The 13,828-nt window shown below is 36.9% G+C and overlaps 1 long non-coding RNA gene across 3 annotated transcripts in view; it reads right to left on the bottom strand.

Annotated features, from left to right (window-relative positions):
* LOC135316524 (uncharacterized) overlaps positions 1-13,828 on the bottom strand; it is a 247,559-nt gene that overhangs the window by 194,336 nt on the left and 39,395 nt on the right. The gene's annotated exons all lie outside the window — the stretch shown is intronic.

The raw sequence follows: 13,828 nt of genomic DNA, 5'->3' as shown, positions 1-13,828 counted from the left end.
TAAACTAAAGAGGTCTATCTATGTCAAATTGAAGGTCATATTATTGGAATTTCATTGGTTTTTTCTGATAATGAATTAACCGAAGTGGAAACTGACTTCCGCTGCTAAATCCACATGGACTTGTATACAACCAATATGAATACACACAGAAAGGGGAAGTGAAGCAGGAAGAGTTGACTATTAAAGAACAAGCTGGAACCATAAAGAATACAAGCCCCATCAAAAAATACATAACATTTATAAACATTATTTTCAGGCATTCTCTTCTCACAGACTTCACAGGATTTCGAGCCGAATTCAAGATATTTTGTAAACTTGCATGACTGTGGCAATCAGGTTTACAAGAGACTAATTTAATCCTTTATTGTATAAAATACCAATGACTTTATATATCCCTTACCCTCTTTGTTTGGAGTAGCAGAACCCCACAAGCACTCTGTTTTAACTAAAGGTACGTGGACCATAGATAAAGTATGTAATTTTACGGCAAGAAGAAAATGTCTTTTAACAAAGTGCCTTTCTGAGTTTGAAGTTCTTTCAGTGACTGAAGACAGAAAATAAATATTTTCAATATTTTGTTCTAAGAAGTTTGTAAACCAAGTGCCTACCTGCAGAATACAAATAAAATATTTTCCTAATTACTGATGTAGCCAATAATTAAAAAATTTCTCCAAGGCAAATTTCTTTTTTTTTATTCAAAGCAATACATATTTTAGGTACGCAAAAATACAAAGCAATGGATCCCAATATAGTATACATCCCTTTCACTAACCTCAAGTCCTGAATTATATCTATGTGTTTATCATGTCTGGGTATCTACTTTTATGGATACATATATGATTACAAGACTAAACCTCAAGAGACCCATGGTTCAAAATGTCAGCCATGTATATACTGTAGATGAGTAATTCTAAAGAAGAAAACAAGCCTGGCATGCTTCTAATTGGTTTTCTTTATTAGCATACACAGAAATCCCCACAGGCAAAGCTATGCACAGGTAAAATTACTGGGCTTCAGCTGCTTTTCGCATAACATTGTTAACCCTTAAAATGCAGATTTTAATACATTCAGGCACTGATGTTGTTTTGTTATGCAGCTTTCGGAATAAATTGAAATTTCACTCCCTCAACTGGTAACCACAAAACTCAACAGTTGTTCCATAGAATGACATTCTCCTTCACTTCACATAGTTCCAGTCTGATGAGAAAAGGGTATCTAACTATGTACCGCAAAGGAAAAAAAAACCACATACTGAATATCTCTACAACTATTTTGCATATATTTGCATATATATTACTAGCAACTTTCACAGTGATAGTCAATCTTAGTAACAGGCATAGGAGAATAACATGAAACATTAAAGAAAATCAGAGCTTTCAGGGGATAAATATTTACGCAGAATGCTTGATACAAATTAATCTGTGTCAAGGAACTCTGGTCAGATCCACTTTAAATATGCTGAAATCAGGTCCCACCAGCACTCTTTACTTCGTAGCTGAGCAAACTTGGCATTTAATATAAAAATGAGGAAGAAAAAATATCGAAGTCCATAGAATAAGAAATACTAAAGTAAGTTCAAAATTATAAAGTGCACACCTATCTCAAATCAACATTTTGTGGAGGGTCAGAAGTAGAGCAGAAATAAAAATGTTTGTTCCTAATGCAAAACAAAACCAAACTCTGTGAAAGACAACAGCACTTGTGGGAGAGGAAAAATAATTTTTAAAAAATTCTTATGATACTGAGATATTATATGCTAAATGCCATCACAGTTGTTTTGGATAGGGAATGAGAATAACCTCTTATTTACAGTAAGTGTAATAGGAACAAACTGCCATGAAATATCAATGTCCTGCTGCCTTCCACATTAAGGTAAAAGAGTAAAATATAAACAGTTAAATAAAATCTTCAAGCCCTGCCTAAGAATTCTATGGATTGAACCATTTTCTAAAGGAAAGATGCAACTAGTTTCTGCTCACAGCTAAGCCCTAAATTCAGACAAGCTAGTTACCCAGCCTTGTATTATTTCTTCTCTTTCAGAAGGGAAACCTCAACAGCACTCTCAGGGCTGCATCTTCTCAGCCAATAACCAGAGCAGCACCTGAGGAACTAGAGGTTAGTCATCTTTTTCCAAAGTGTGAAGAAAAGAACAGAAGACTGTGGGTCTGTCCAAAAAAAAAAAAAAAAAAATGGTACAAACAGGCAAAGTGGATATTCTGAAAAATACTTTCTGTACTTTCTGTACAGTTCTGAACAGTCATCACTGGCTGAATAGACATTATAGTGCTCTTCCCCTTTTCCAAGAATTGGTGTGAAAGACCCAACAGATGACTACGAAGAATGATAACGTTCAAAACTACTTAAGCAAAGGTGACTGATTTTATGACATTTACAACTAAGAACTCTGTTGCTTCGATTATTATCTCAAAATAACGTAAAATGAGAGTACAAGCTGCAGTCCTTCATGACTATTAATTATAAATGCTTTGGCACTAAAAAAAATCAGCAGAAGGGAGTCTACTCAGAAAAGAAGAAGAAAAAACAATATCTGTTAAAAGTAGAAATTAGCTTTTTTCTTCATACGCAGTCTGGAAGCTTTGTGTGCTATTAATGCACCTTGGACTTTCAATACTCTGTCACATTGCAGTGGTTTCCCATTCCAGCTTCAGAAGGAGTTCACAGAAAATTACAACATTCACTTAGTCTGCTTGATCCCTGATTTTTTCCCACTTGGGGTAAAACCACCACCCTTCCTTTCTTCTTTTGGCCTCATTATCTATTTGCTTATTTATTTATCTATCAGTATTTTCTATAAGCATTAAAAACATATTGCCAAGCATGAGCCCTGAAATGTATCATTTCCATGTTGCATTATATTTCATGTGATGCAACCCAGCAGCTGAATTTGTCTGTTCCTGTTAGGAAGTAACTCACACAGAGAGGGCAAGGAAACACTAATTGTGCCACTAATCAGAAATAATTTGTTTTTCTACACTGCCATAAACAGCTGATTTTAATTTGCATTAGTGTTATCTCACCTTATTCGAAGAGACTTGTATAGATAAGTTAAACTCTAATGACCTTAATGAATCTGTGGCCTAATAAAAGCACAGCAGGCAAAAAAGTTCCTACTGCACTAGTCTGAACGTGGTTTTATGCTAGCTTTGTTCCACATGCTAAAATAAACACACAACATCTGAATTTGCTATTGACAAACTAAGAAAATACTTTATGAGCCATCTTTGGTTATTTCCAAAAGTAGCTATGCTAATAGTTTGACCATCTTAAACCAGTATCTCTTCGGTGGATGAAAGGAAATGCTCCTGTCCTTTCTTTTGTGGCACCATTACAGCCTCCTTGATGTATCATTTTGCTAAAATACTCCTTCAGAATTCAGTGTCTTGACAGCAGATAATTTACAGTCTGGTGATGAAAGTAAGGGAGCAAACAAGAGCTGAGTGCTTATGAAATACAGAAAGTGAACTAAGGTGTTGTCTTCCCCCTTCTCAGGCTAGGTCCTAACTTCTCTTTTTCATGCATTATTTTACCACTGTGTTTGTTTTTTTTTTCGTTCCCAACAGTAAGAAACACTCGAAACCAGAACCTGAGACACTTCCTCCCTAGTCCTGACATTTTTGTAATAAAAAATGTTACAGTGCTCCAATGCAAACTGCAAAATTACTTGGGTAGTGCCATTTCAGTGTTTCTGAAGACAACTCTGAGAATATAACTACTGGCTAACCCATTAAGCAAGTCACTAAGCTTATAAAGATTTCTTTACTTCCTTACCTCACCAGTATTACTGCCTGAAATCCATTTTGGTTTCATCCAGAATGTGTTATATTGCTGAACTTGCTTAAGGATACCTGTACCTATTGAAACTGTCCACCTCAACCTTTGAGCTGACTTCCATTAGACATCAAGAAGCCTGAAGGCAAAGGCTTAATGAAATTATACCTATTAGCTTCACTGAAATACCACTAATTGGAGCAGAAAGGATGCAACACTAAGTGACAACAGCTAAAGATGACATTTAAAGTAGGGCTGGATTCTCTTCTTCAGAGATGCATCCCAGAACTGGCATCCACCAAGACGAGATGTCGTTGACTTGAAGTTATGACAGTGCAACAAGCCCTTTGAGCTGACATCAGCAGAGCCTGTATTTCTGAGGAACAAGACTTCACTGATTGGGGGTAAGTGGGTGCTTGGATTCCATCACCTACTTTGCTTTCAACAAAATTTTTTGCTTATCTAGATTCATGAAAGGCAGATACTATGAAGGTATGGTGATATGAACAGAGAGAACAAAGAGTACTCTGCCTGATTTTAAGGCATGGTCAGATTTTTGTGAGCAAAAATTTAAGAATGTGGGAAAAAATCACAATCTACAAAGTTTTTAAAAGTCTGTAATTCAAATGCTGCGATTTAGCAGGCTCAGACTGTAGAAATCGCCTTTTATGTGAATTAATAGTTGCTCTGCTTTTATGTAAATCGAAACATTAACTCCTCCTTTCTGGTCTTTATTTTCAAATAAATACAAATTTATTTCACTGACCAAGATCTAGATGGCTAAAGTACTCTTCTTGATCTTCAAAGCCTCTGGAGTTTATTTGAAAAGATGCAGCTAGTCCCCAAATCTTTGAACAATTTTAGAATGCAGCTCACAAATAGAATTCTGAGGCTTTCAAACATTTGAAAAGATTTCCTAGATGTGCCAGTTTGCCCTGAGAAAGGTCACTTCTCTCGTGTCATTCAGTCAGAAGCAGAAATGCTAGGGTTCTTTCCTAAAGGTGTTTGAGCCAGTGTGACAACCGGAAAAATAATGAACAAACTACATGTGGCTTTGTTTCTAGATTATGTACTTGATTCTATACCTACCATAGTCTAATGAAACAAAAATATTATTGACTCCCAGGACTGTGCCTGAACAGTGGCGGGGGGTGGGGAGCAGTTTCTCTTCTCATAAAGGACTGATAACTAATGTTCCTAATCTGGTAAGGATATTAACTATCTAAATACATTTATTACCCCTTCAGCCTTTGTATTTACTGTATTATACTTTTAAAATGGTTTATTGTTATAATTACTATGGTTTAAAAATTAGAACAATATCAAAGAGAGCTATTGCTTTTGCTGAACAGAAATTAAGTGGGAGATTCACAAAAAGCAAAAAAAAAAAAAAGGCTGGAAAGCTCCTTCTGCAAACTTTGGCTCCATTTCTCTTTTGAAAATGTCCTCTAGTAATTGACATTTGTTGACATTCAGTTTCAAGACAGCAGATTATTGCAGAAAATGAAGTTTGAAAATGAATTTGAACTGAATTTTGCACAGGCCACAGTTCTGGTGCAGAGCATTTGTCACCCTAACAAATGTGTACTAGAATTAATCTTCATACTGTATAAGGCTTTCCCAGTAGCTCACACTGGAGCAGATCACAGAGAATTATCGGATTTATTATCCTTTTATTGATCTTCCAAAGGCATCTGGATGGATTGATTCTGATATGCTACTCCTTAGACATATTAGATAGATTACTTAACAAATTTCAGAGCAGCTGACTGTGACCAGGTCAATATTTCACAGGAAGTTCTTGCTCACATATACCCATCGCTTGCCAGGAGTATGTCTGTCTTCTGATCCACAGCTGTCTTCCTGTGATATACAAAACAGACTACAGACTGAGGAAGTTAAAGCACCCTAATTGTGCCTTTTGAATTTAGACTATATTTGTGGCTTAATAATATGCTGCTTTGCATAAATACTTTGAAAAAGCTCCATTATTCTACTGTTTTGATAGTTAGATAACTATCAAAAGGAAATGCTTCTTCAGAGATGAATCACACTTATGTTGCCACTTTTTGCTTTTAAAAATGCCAACTTCTGACAAAATGGACAGCCTTCTACAGCATGTTTTAGTTTGAACTGTGGAGCAGAACAAAAGGAAGAGAGGACATTTAGCAACTCTTTAAGAGGCTACATGATAGAATCTAGCATGGGAACATGTGGCTTACTGCAGCGATTCAGCTCAATACATCCTACACTTCTGAAGTGGAAAAAACTGCAGATCTCATCCTACTGCCTGGTAATAATGGGCTGCTCTTATTTTACCATTAGTCAGGAGCCTTTATACCCTACAGAGACCAAGGCTAGGTCCAGCCTAGGACTATGCATTTCTAAACCTGGCGTTTGAACTTCAATTCTCCTCCCACTCAATCTGTAGGAGCCACCCAGCACAATCATCCTGAAATCTCAGGTCTCCTCCTGGCACAGCAGGCTGGGCTAACTCACACCTGTCACTGGGACTCATGGGAGGCCAAGCAAGCCAGAGCTGGGAGGCCACTGTACAGCAAGTGGTAGCCCCTAGCTCAAATGCTCCCAAGTCCAGGGATGGAACAGATTGTATCAGCCCAAGGAGAAGGAGGAGGACTCCTCTTCCTTCTTCTTTCTGTCATTTAGCTCTGCCCTAAACTGAAGTAAAGGGAGGAAGGGAAGGAGGGAGGGAGGGAGGGAGGGAGGGAGGGAGGGAGGGAGGGAGGGAGGGAGGGAAGGTGACAATACAGAAGACAGTACAAAACTCCTTGGCATGCTTATCAAACCACTGTCTCAAGTTAGGCAACAGGGAATACTAAGGACAGGACTTAATCCCACTTCTCACATGTTTTATTCAGAACTGTAGGAGGGCACCTTTATCGATGAGGTGATGCCTGTAGAGAGAGATCTCTCTTGACGCTAGATTTCAGCAGCGTTTCCTTCCAGCTTACCTTTTTTTCTTTAAAAGTCATGCCAACCATGGAAGAGGAAAGGCAACGCTGTTGGCTAGTTCCTCCAACTTTTTTTCTTATTTTAAACACAGAAATATAATTTTTAGACCAGTTGCTCAGACTGTATGAAAGCTGAGCCATTTCTTTTCTGTGCATGAAAGGGTCAATACACACACGCCCCTTTTCAAGAAAATGCCATAACTCCCAGGCTACAGGTGATTCTGGCTACATCTCAGTACTGAGGACCTAATGTCCATGCTATGAACATTTCAACTCTAGTTTGCTTCTGCGATTTGCATGCCCGACTGGAGAGCATCTCCCACATTAGCTTCATCTGAAACAAAACTGGTTCATGTGCTCTAAGACCCGTTGAACAATAAACAGAGATTATTTCTTCTGCAAGTCTCTTTCACATGCATCCATATGATTTGCTTCTGAAGTTAATGGAGACTATATATAACCTAGAAGCAGCAGGAGCCGAGGAGATAAGACGGGTAGCTGAATTATTGAACAGAGGATACTAAAAGAGAAGGTAACAAGTATACTCTGAAAAGCTTATTTACTTAAAAAATTTCCTCCAAAAACTATAAAAAACAACTAAAGAGTAACTGGCTAGTAAGTTAGTCTGAATATTTTCTGGAGCAATTCAAGATAACAGCCCAAAGATAAATTTAGACATCTAGAGAGAGACAGAGATGGCAAGTATTTTTTTTCTGTTGGCACTATGAATAGAAAAAAAATAAAAGTGCTTTTCAGGAAAGGAAACAGTCTTCGCACCACAAATCTTCCCAGTACAGAGGAGTTCTCTTATCTATATCATGCAACTAACAAAAACTTTCATTTGGTTATGAAATCTTTGAGAACCCACGGTCTTTTCACAGTATTAGATGGGCCCTAAAGGTGAACAAAATGAAAAATGAAACTGAATTTACTCATTACAAGGTATTTAAAAGACCCTCTACAAAGTCTTCTAAGAATTCAAAGTTTAACTGAGAATGTTTCATTTCTCCTTATCCAGATCCATACAATTCTCAAGGACTAGATATTTAGAATCCACAATTCACTGCTTTCAGTAGTAAAGGAACAATTGATCCAACCCACACATGCTGGGATTTTCAAGGAAGCCTGAGGTAATAAAATGATCAAATTACTTTTAAATTCAATAGGAGTCAGACTTCTAACTCCTTAAGGCCTGTTGAAAATTATACCTGTAACTTCCAATATCCTGAAACCAAAGAAATTAAAATTTTGAAAAACCTTCTGTGAACTCGTAACCATTGATTATTTAATGGCTGATTAAAATTGCGTACTAACTGCCTCCAGAATTTCACAGTAGGAACATTAGCACTCAGATTTCTATTTTTCATAAATGTCAATTCCATCTGACATTGTGTGTTATTCGACATGAAAGGTATCTGGAAAATAATCCTGCATAGCACTAGGCTACGGCTTAAAAGCAATCCACCCAATGCTACCAACAATGAACCAGCAAAAATTTTAGCTAAACAAGTGAAAATATGAGCCTTTCATATGAACATATTTTATAAAGTAGAACTTCTCTATTTTCAGAACAGAAAAAGTTGGAGACTCAGATTTGTATCTCTGTTCTGTTCAAGGACAGCACGCGTAGACAGACATAGACATCATAGGAGAGAGGCATTTGGGATTCCAGTCCACCAGCTATTTCAGGATGGGTTCTCTTAGTCCCTTTATCCATGTGCTACACCAAAAGGCATAAAAAGCCATGCTGCTGTTGCAATGAAATGCAAAAGCAAAATTAAACAACACAAAACTATTTTATGAAGCTAGATCCCTAGCTTTCATCGAGCTCTAGGGGTTAGGATGTGACCTGCAATCACATGAGTAGCTAAGTCTAATACTTGAGAAATGAGTCCCTGCACTGTCCCACAGAACAAGTCCAATGCCAGCTCCTCTCCTGCCCAAGGCAGAAGTAGCCCATCCTTGACTATTACAGACACAGCAAAAGGCGATTTTATCAACACTTCTGAGAAGCTTTTGGCCAGCTGTAATTTTCTTTTACAATCCATAAAATCTGGCAACTGCACTTTCTGGTTGGGAAGGGTTTGTGCTCGTATGGGATTACGCAGGAGGAGATCTGGGGTGCACAGACCTCATGGGGAAGTCGCATGTGGCTCTTCAGTTGATGCTTTCAAGAGTTGGGAACATCTACAATCTTTGAGGCTCGGGGATTTCCCTGTGTAAGTATTAGAACCGAAGAAAGAGAAACTTGTGTTTGGTCTAATAACGAACAAATATCTAATTGCAAAAAAATTCTAGTATTTCAATGCAGAAATAAAGAACAGCATTACTTGTTTGCATGTCAGGTCAATTTTATTCCTGTTTTAAATATGGAGAAATGAGGGCACTGGGAAAATGTGCAGCTTTCTGTCAGTAAAAGAGTAGTCGTTAACTAAACCCAAGATTCCTAACTAATGCGTAACCTGCCTACAACTGCCTTCGTTGCCTTTACTTTCTCTGCAGGACACATTGGTTTTGTCCTTCAACAAATCTCTCTTGCACATGAGAACTGAAACTCTGGTCAAACAAGTTACAAGCAGAAAAACTGAAAAGGTCTTAAAAGGCAACATGTAATATATCCAAGCATGAAATAAATGCCCCAAGTTTATAGAGCAAAGTAAACATTTTAAAATATTTGTAATCAACATAGGGAGTCTTTTATCGCTTTGCAGAGATCTACGCCAAGAAAAAATTGCAGCTCTTTTATTTTTTAATGACACAGCATGCTGTTAATTTGGGTATAATGCCAAAAAGCTCCATAGTGATTTTCAGGAAAGAATTGTCTAGAAACCCCTCAATGTCTTAGATGATATTGAACCCAAACGGCTAAACCAATTTGAAAACAAATCAATTTAAAACTAATTTTATCGAAAACATGCAGCTTTTTAACAAACATCTTTTGCTACAACAGAGATACTAGCGACATCCTTAAACCCAGTACATTTATTCTGTTCCTGATGTTGCACACAAAACATGAACACCTTTCTGGTACTACTCAGACTACAGAGAAAATGAATGCCTGACCACTTCCTCTTTTGTTGCCTCATTCCCATGTTAAAAACAAAGTACACCTCACATCTAGGCAGACACCTTGGAATTTCTCCTGCCCTGGTTTCTTGCCTATTCATCAAAACCATCCTCTCTCTCACCTGCAGTTTTAAGGTCACACCAAGGCTCCGCTTACAGAACCTCTTCCCTTCCTGCCTAAATAAGTTGAGACTGGTTTGAAATTGCACAAAAAAAAGATGTATATTCTCTTGCATTTTGTACCCAGACGCTGCAGATATGAGGTGGAAAGGAAGAGGGAGACAGAGAGTTGTTGAAAGTGGCTGAAGGTAGCTGAGAGGCAGTCTGCACCGCCTGGCACAGGGCAGCCCAGGAAGGAGATGCAGAACAGGTCTCACTCATCTTCTCCTTCCATGTAAAAGACCTTTTTCACTCTGTGTCCCAGGGAGCTGCTTCCTAGACAGTTTGACACTTTTTCCTACTACCCCAACAAATGACCGACCACACCCCAGCATGCCCAGCACTCTAATATTATGCCATAGGGAAATACTATTCCACTGGCAGAAGGTTGCGTAGCTCAAAATCTTAGCTTTGCCATTAAAAAAGGCAGCTATGCTGCTCATCACTAAGTAAAATTGTTCAACACAGCCTGGCTCCTTAGGCATTAATTGTAATGGAAAACAGAATTACAGTCTGATTTTTAACAGCTTTTTAACCTTGCAGTTGGCACATTTATACATACATGTGTGTGTGTATATATATAGACACACACGTATATGCTTTATTAATGTCTCACTTGTTATTTTTAAATGTTATCACACTCCATCATACACGTGCTTTGTACATATAGCTATTGCGCTTCTTTTATTCTGTTAAGTTAATGATAAGCCTGACAAAAAAAAAAATCACTCTACTCCAGCAAGCCTCCAGACGTCGTAGGCACAGCATACTCGCTGCAGGTACTGCATTAACCACTTCATGCATTGCACAGGCATGGGAATGGTACCTCTTCAAGGAATAGGTGAAAGGTCAAAACCTCTCAGAGCCCATCATACACTTATTTGATTAAACTGCTGCCACCTTCCACTCACATCAAGAAAACAAACATGACTGTATAAAGCACAGTACATCCGTGGCAAGATGGAGACCTCTCATGTATTTGTATGGCTGTAATGACTAAGTATCAAAATAAGAACATGCAATAGTAAGAGATGTAAGGGACAAAAGGTTGATAATCAGGTTCTTCTATCTTCCATAAAACTGTATGAATAATTAGCCACCTCAGTTCCCATCTCCACCTCTGAATTTGCACAGAAAACAATCTTGAAAAATACATCAAAAAAATAAAGCAAAAAAAATCACATTGGTTGACAAATTGAGGAGCCTTTTTTTTTTTTTTTTTTTTTTCTCAAATCAATCTCTATTAACTCCTTAAAAAATTGTATGTTGTTTCTTCCATGGTACTTTCAAAAAACTGACCAGACACCTACTAATTAAGACAGCAATACTATTGGGCAGTCATTCTGTGTTTTACAGATTTAATGAACATATGGTACGTTCCTTGCTTTATGTAGTTAAGTTTAACCAAATCATGCAGTCTTGATTTTGCTAATTCATGATCTTGCTTGATCTTGCTGATTCATGGACAGTACCTTACGAGAATCAAATTATTCCTGTAAATGGAAAGAAACATGTATTCAACTGCTTCCCAGCAGAAAGCCAACATTGGTAGCATCTGTTTGTACAGTACCGAGCACATTTTTGCTATGCTGGTCTAACTAATGAGATTAATAAAGTCTTTGGGGTTTGGTTTTTGTTTTGTTTTGTTTTGCTTTGAATATGTAAACCCATAGATTGTACGGCGTTCATTCCTTCCACCTAGATGCCATTTCAGACAAGTTCACATAAACCCAGACAGCAAATGACTTCACACTCTCCCATCCTTCCAGTAGTTATAGTCTGGCCCTGAACATTAACGTGAAACAATATGAAGTTTCCTGTTACACTTTTTATTGCTTTTGAATCCAGCCTCAATCTTCACCTTTACCTCCCAGAGTAATGCATTAATCACTTCCTCATTTTTTGCGTTGACATAAGGATAGCATAAACATAAAGAAAACAATGATGCAATATTATAGAGAACCTGAAACAATGCAATCTTTTGTCCTCTCTACTCACCCTTTTATAATTACACTTATATTAGTGTATTTGTTTTCTTATCAAAACAAATCACTACTCAATTAGAGTGCTTTCAAATCAAGTAGAAAAAAAGGCACCTGAAGAAATGCAAAAATATTTTTGCCTAAGTTTAAATTTCAAAGGGAAGCATAGAATCAGCCTGTTCTTTCATTTATTCTGAAGCATTCAGAAGTTGCTTCAAAATGTGCTTTCTGTTTTCTCATTAACTTTTAAAGCATCTTAAAATCACTTGGGGAAAAAAGGAAAGAAAATAATAATTTTAAAAAAATAAACAAACAAACCCCAAAACAAGATAATAAGCTTAGTTTCCTTTTCAGGAATTGAGAAAATTTGTTCTACTGTGCAGTTCATTCCTTCCTGCTTTTTTCTTTGTCCTGTAAGGATTTTCTGTCCTTACAGGGGGGAAAAATATTACCCTGTCCTAGAATTTCCGAAGCTAAAACAAAATCGCATCTCTATTAGAAAATCTTATAGAATTGTTCAACACCCACAAAATGCTTCAAAAGGAACATATTTCCTGTTACACGACAAAGAATTTAAAGTCATTTCCATTGTTATTGTAATAAAGAACATTTTTTGATCCGTTCCTACTACATCCTTGTAGAAAAGTCCTGTGGGACTGAAGAAGTCATTCAGGATATTAATAATATTTAATTTTACAATTACAAAGACATTTCATTTGACCTGAAAGTTCAACAATAAGTTTCCAAACTGAATTGAAAAATATAGGGTTTCTCACTGAAGCGAAATGCAATTCTTCAATTAAATTAAAATGGAATTATAAATGGTACATATACTTAAATATTGATTAAAGAAAAAACCCAACTTTATTCCATGTAGTCGATTTTATATTTTAACAACAAATAAAGATATGCTAAACCAGACTGTCTTTTTAATGGGTTTGTATCATTTTCACAGAAGGAAGATGCTGACGGAAGCCTTAAGTTATTATTTCAGTTCATTCTGCCAATTGAACCCTAGCTTGTCTAGAACTTATTTTAAACAGATGTTTTATTCAGATGTTTCAAAAAAATTCAAAAAGTATATTTGAGGCATTTTAGAGACATTATTACCGTTATTAGAACACTTTTCTGTACATAATATATCCCATTGGAAAATAATATAAAACTAATTGAAATGGTTTCATAAAACATTTTACCTACAACTCTCAAATTTTACGAGAGCTCTGCGGAGCTAGAAAAGTTTTCAGATTAATCTCCCTCTCTCAAAAAATAATGACATTTTAGGGATTGTAAACAGTGGTAAATTTCGATCTAAAGGCTTCCATTGATCTTGATAATCAGTGATAACCTAGCTTATGTGTAACAAAATATATGCAAAATGCCAAAGGTTTATAACCCAGGTACTGAACGTCATTAATAGCAGCATCCAGCAAATTCCTAGAACTGTATCTACACCAACGCGTAAGTACTCGAGCCTTAACTTTACTTCCACGTCTCGGTGGGATTACTCCAGGAGTGAAGCTATTCCCTGTGTTAGCATCTGTTAAATGAGATCCATAATTACAGCTGGCAGTTGGAAAACTGAAGCAAAAATGAATTAGCATTTCAAATATTTATGTCAGTATATATACTATTCCCATGTCACCAATTACAGTCCCACCTGTACAAAATTTTACCCCAAATATGAGTATTTTCATATCTTTCCCTTTGATCTCTAAATACTTCGCTTGCATTAAAAAATACATTTAAAAAGCTGGTTCTTCACCACCACCCACCCTATCGAATGGTCAGCATTGCTATCACAAGCAACAATGCCTTCATGTATTACAAACTACTTCCTAACATCAGAGCGAATTCATT

The sequence above is a fragment of the Phalacrocorax carbo genome, chromosome 1 (genome assembly GCF_963921805.1).
Source record: "Phalacrocorax carbo chromosome 1, bPhaCar2.1, whole genome shotgun sequence".
NCBI lineage: Eukaryota > Metazoa > Chordata > Aves > Suliformes > Phalacrocoracidae > Phalacrocorax > Phalacrocorax carbo.
Note: the sequence above shows the minus strand (reverse complement) of the source record. Positions and strands in the feature narration are given on the sequence as shown.